This window comes from Coregonus lavaretus (assembly GCF_964263955.1).
Source record: "Coregonus lavaretus genome assembly, contig: HAP1_SCAFFOLD_546, whole genome shotgun sequence".
In the NCBI taxonomy this organism is placed as follows: Eukaryota; Metazoa; Chordata; class Actinopteri; order Salmoniformes; family Salmonidae; genus Coregonus; species Coregonus lavaretus.
The window spans coordinates 171,481-177,480 of NW_028164153.1; positions in this window are offsets into that span (position 1 = coordinate 171,481).

A 6,000-nucleotide genomic window follows, 5' to 3' on the forward strand; every position below is an offset into this window, starting at 1 on the left:
GGTAGTTGAGGTAATATGTACATGTGGGTAGAGTTAAAGTGACTATGCATAAATAATTAACAGAGTAGCAGCAGCGTAAAAAGATGGGGAGGGAGTGGGGGGGCAGTGCAAATAGTCCGGGTAGCCATGATTAGCTGTTCAGGAGTCTTATGGCTTGGAGGTAGAAGATGTTGAGAAGCCTTTTGGACCTAGACTTGGCGCTCCGGTACCGCTTGCCGTGCGGTAGCAGAGAGAACAGTCTATGACTAGGGTGGCTGGAGTCTTTGACAATTTTGAGGGCCTTCCTCTGACACCGCCTGGTATAGAGGTCCTGGATGGCAGGAAGCTTGGCCCAAGTGATGTACTGGGCCGTACGCATTACCCTCTGTAGTGCCTTGCGGTCAGAGGCCGAGCAGTTGCCATACCAGGCGGTGATGCGACCAGTCAGGATGCTCTCGATGGTGCAGCTGTATAACTTTTTGAGGATCTGAGAACCCATGCCAAATCTTTTCAGTCTACTGAGGGGGAATAGGCTTTGTCGTGCCCTCTTCACGACTGTCTTGGTGTGTTTGGACCATGATAGTTCGTTGGTGATGTGGACACCAAGGAACTTGAAGCTGTCAACCTGCTCCACTACAGCCCCGTCGATGAGAATGGAGGCGTGCTCAGTCCTCTTTTTTCCCCTGTAGTCCACAATCATCTCCTTTGTCTTGGTCACGTTGAGGGAGAGGTTGTTATCCTGGCACCACATGGCCAGGTCTCTGACCTCCTCCCTATAGGCTGTCTCATCGTTGTCGGTGATCAGGCCTACCACTGTTGTGTCGTCGGCAAACTTAATGATGGTGTTGGAGTCGTGCCTGGCCATGCAGTCATGGGTGAACAGGGAGTACAGGAAGGGACTGAGCACGCACCCCTGAGGGGCCCTCGTGTTGAGGATCAGTGTGGCAGATGTGTTGTTACCTACCTTTACCACCTGGGGGCGGCCCGTCAGGAAATCCAGGATCCAGTTGCAGAGGGAGGTGTTTACTCCCAGGATCCTTAGCTTAGTGATGAGCTTTGAGAGCACTATAGTGTTGAACGCTGAGCTGTAGTCAATTAACAGCATTCTCACGTAGGTGTTCCTCTTGTCCAGGTGGGAAAGGGCAGTGTGGAGTGCAATAGAGATTGCATCATCTGTGGATCTGTTGGGGCGGTATGCAAATTGGAGTGGGTCTAGGGTTTCTGGGATAATGGTGTTGGTGTGAGCCATGACCAGCCTTTCAAAGCACTTCATGGCTACAGACGTCAGTGCTACGGGTCGGTAGTCATTAAGGCAGGTTATCTTAGTGTCCTTGGCCACAGGGACTATGGTGGTCTGCTTGAAAGTTGAGTTTCAGCTTAAGGTTCGGAATGCAACCGATATCATTAATATAACATTAGATTAGGCATCATTAATATAACATTAGATTAGGCGTAATCTGTTGATATTAATTGATATTCTTGGACAGTGAAGTATTTTTTCTTATTTTCTTTCAACAGATTCCTGTGTGTATGAAGAATGGCGACTTACAAATAGGTGCATTCGCCTTATAGCCAGTGGGATAGCCACTTTACAAAGTTTTTTGTTTTGTTTTTTTTGGGGGGGGGGGGGGGGGGGTAGAAAGATTACTTTATCCTATCCCAGGTATTCCTTAAAGAGGTGGGGTTTCAAATGTCTCCGGAAGGTGGTGAGTGACTCCGCTGTCCTGGCGTCGTGAGGGAGCTTGTTCCACCATTGGGGTGCCAGAGCAGTGAACAGTTTTGACTGGGCTGAGCGGGAACTATGCTTCCACAGAGGTAGGGGAGCCAGCAGGCCAGAGGTGGATGAACGCAGTGCCCTCGTTTGGGTGTAGGGACTGATCAGAGCCTGAAGGTACGGAGGTGCCGTTCCCCTCACAGCTCCGTAGGCAAGCACCATGGACTTGTAGCAGATGCGAGCTTCAACTGGAAGCCAGTGTGACAAAGCAAAAACAGGTTTTTAGAAATGTTTGCTAATTTATAGAAAAAATAACTGAAATAACATATTTACATACGTTTTCAGACCCTTTACTCAGAACTTTGTTGAAGCACCTTTGGCAGCGATTACAGCCTCGACTCTTGTTGGGTATGACGCTACAAGCTTGGCACACCTGTATTTGGGGAGTTTCTCCCATTCTTCTCTGCAGATCCTCTCAAGCTCTGTCAGGTTGGATGGGGAGCGTCGCTGCACAGCTATTTTCAGGTCTCTCCAGAGATGTTCGATTGGGTTCAAGTCAGGGCTCTGGTTGGGCCACTCAAGGACATTTAGAGACTTGTCCCGAAGCCACTCCTGTGTTGTCTTGTCTGTGTGCTTAGGGTCATTGTCCTGTTGGAAGGTGAACCTTCGCCCCATTATGAGGTCCTGAGCGCTCTGGAGCAGGTTTACATCAGAGATCTCTATGTACTTTGCGCCGTTCATCTTTCCCTTGATCCTGACTAGTCTCCCAGTCCCTGCTGCTGAAAAACATATCCACAGCATGATGCTGCCACCACCATGCTTCAAACCTGGTGCCAGGTTTCCTCCAGACGTGATGCTTGGCATTCAGGCCAAAGATTTCAATCTTGGTTTCATCAGACCAGAAAATCTTGTTTCTCATGGTCTGAGATTCTTTAGGTGCCTTTTGGCAAACTCCAAGCGGGCTGTCATGTGCCTTTTACTGAGGAGTGGCTTCCGTCTGGCCACTCTACCATAAAGGCCTGATTGGTGGAGTGCTGCAGTGATGGTTGTCCTTCTGGAAGGTTCTCCCATCGCCACAGAGGAACTCTGGACCTCTGTCAGAGTGACCATTGGGTACTTGGTCACCTCACTGACCAAGTCCCTTCTCCCCCGATTGCTCAGTTTGGCCAGGCGGCCAGCTCTAGGAAGAGTCTTGGTGGTTCCAAACTTCTTCCATTTAAGAATGATGGAGGCCACTGTGTTCTTGGGGACCTTCAATGCTGCAGAAATGTTTTGGTACCCTTCCCCAGATATGTGGCTCTACACAATCATGTCTCTGAGCTCTACAGACAATTCCTTCAACATCATGGCTTGGTTTTTGCTCTGACATGCACTGTCAACTGTGGGACCTTATATAGACAGGTGTGAGCCTTTCCAAATCATGTCAAATCAATTGAATTTACCACAGGTGGACTCCAATCAAGTTGTAGAAACATCTCAAGGATGATCAATGGAAACAGGATGCACCTTGGCTCAATTTTGAGTCTCATAGCAAAGAGTCTGAATAGTTATGTAAATAAGGTATTTCTGTTGATTTTATTTATTGATCTGTTTGTCAATCAGCAGAGTAGGCTACCCTGTAATTTGTCCTATTTAAAAATATTCTCCTAACGTCTCCAGTCATATAAAGTGTGGTAGAATTGCAGGAAATGTGTTTAGGCCACATGTCTCCCGAGCAAACAAAGAAGAATATATCCTAGGCCTACTCTAGGCTATACGTGCTCAGACATGCATTGAACGGTCTGTTTTGTGAACAGGGATTGAAAAGTTGATATTAATTGATATTCTTATTAAACAAATGGTAGGAGCAAGAGCAGTGTGAGGGTTTCTCTTTTCTTGGCCTTATTCCCCCCCAGCAGACAATTACCCTGCCCCCACCCCAATGGACATGTATATTTATCATGTTCACAGTTGTAAATAGGTATTATTTAAAAAATGTATTGTTTCATTCACACTGTTGGAGCTGAAGTATTTCACTGACGCAACTACATCTGTGCATGTGACTAAATCAAGATCTAATCAGAGGCGTTGCCTATATCCCTGTCCAGATCTAATCAGAGGCGTTGCCTATATCCCTGTCCAGATCTAATCAGAGGCATTGCCTATAGCCCTGTCCAGATCTAATCAGAGGCGTTGCCTATATCCCTGTTCAGATCTAATCAGAGGCGTTGCCTATAGCCCTGTCCAGATCTAATCAGAGGCGTTGCCTATATCCCTGTCCAGATCTAATCAGAGGCGTTGCCTATAGCCCTGTTCAGATCTAATCAGAGGCGTTGCCTATATCCCTGTCCAGATCTAATCAGAGGCGTTGCCTATAGCCCTGTTCAGATCTAATCAGAGGCGTTGCCTATAGCCCTGTTCAGATCTAATCAGAGGCGTTGCCTATAGCCCTGTTCAGATCTAATCAGAGGCGTTGCCTATAGCCCTGTTCAGATCTAATCAGAGGCGTTGCCTATATCCCTGTTCAGATCTAATCAGAGGCGTTTCCTATAGCCCTGTTCAGATCTAATCAGAGGCGTTGCCTATAGCCCTGTTCAGATCTAATCAGAGGCGTTGCCTATAGCCCTGTTCAGATCTAATCAGAGGCGTTGCCTATAGCCCTGTTCAGATCTAATCAGAGGCGTTGCCTATGGCCCTGTTCAGATCTAATCAGAGGCGTTGCCTATATCCCTGTTCAGATCTAATCAGAGGCGTTGCCTATAGCCCTGTTCAGATCTAATCAGAGGCGTTGCCTATAGCCCTGTTCAGATCTAATCAGAGGCGTTGCCTATAGCCCTGTTCAGATCTAATCAGAGGCGTTGCCTATAGCCCTGTCCAGATCTAATCAGAGGCGTTGCCTATAGCCCTGTTCAGATCTAATCAGAGGCGTTGCCTATAGCCCTGTCCAGATCTAATCAGAGGCGTTGCCTATAGCCCTGTTCAGACAGGATACATTTTACTGGGAGAGCTCAGGTGGAAGAGCACAAATCACCACATCTGTAATTTTCCAATGGACATGTATATTTATCTGTTCCTGCTTTTACTTCCTGGCATGGGTCTCCACTAACCGGTGCCCCCTGCACATTGACCGGTACCCCCTGTATATAACCTCCCTACTGTTATTTTATTTTTACTGCTACTCTTTAATTATTTGCTATTTTTATATTTTTTCTTAAAAACTGCATTGTTGGTTAAGGGCTTGTAAGTGATTTGAGGATATACCGCTCTGATTCAACCATGGGACCAGCTCAAGCATTGTAGCTAAGCTGCCTAGGCAGAAGGCAAGCGGTCTGAAGGAGATCATGAGCGAATGCCAGAATAAGACAACCATCTAGCCTGCTAGCTAACGTTAGCATATAAGATACACCTCATCGTGTTCATACATAGCTGACATAGCTAGCTGGTCAGGTTGAAGATGGTTAGATCAAGACATGCGGAACCATTAGAAAATAAGCTAATTAATGGGACCAGCGCCATTGCTGGATTCTACAAGATAAGCATTGAAAAGGTGACCAGCGGTCGGGAAACACTCCAAACGGCTGCCAGTCCACCCATTATGGCATCATTGACTTGAATGGAGACGACCTTCTATTCATTCTTATTTATATAAGTACCCCTATATAGGACGCTGCGCATGCGCGCATTGGCGTCTTTGGTGGCTACAGTGCGGAAATAACTGCCAACATTTTGTAGGCAGATAGGATACTTGTTTCCCAAAATCCTGTTACTGAATATCGATCATCCGTAACTCCTTGTCCATTGGTCCGGATTATATCATGTGTGTATATCTGTAGACCTTTATAGAAACCGTCTGAACCGAACTTTTCTCCAAACCGGCACCTTGCCTGTAGTAGACAGCGCACAAGACGCGCTTCCACGTCTCCTACCACAGCCAAGTTATAGGTGCCGGTTTGGAGAAAAGTTCGGTTATATTAGGAAACAAATCAAACTAGACTGTATATGTGTTGGCATTTCCTCTAGACAACTACATCTACTAGACAGCAGGAACTTCTCATCCTAATGTTGACTCTCTTTGACAGTTGGTCAGACTCTCAAGTCTAGTCTAGACCAGCTAAAATGTAGCAAGTAGGGCCTAACCTTCATTTAACACGTTATTATGATCGATTGTTAGAAAACCCTTACCACCTTATTATGATCGATTGTTAGAAAACCCTTACCTCGAGTCCCCGCTGCAGTGACCTGGTGTGTAGCTACACCTATTTTACTTTTATTTTCACTTATACTTCCGTGTATAAAAACCTTATCGGGGCGCGTTCAGCAAGAAGCAA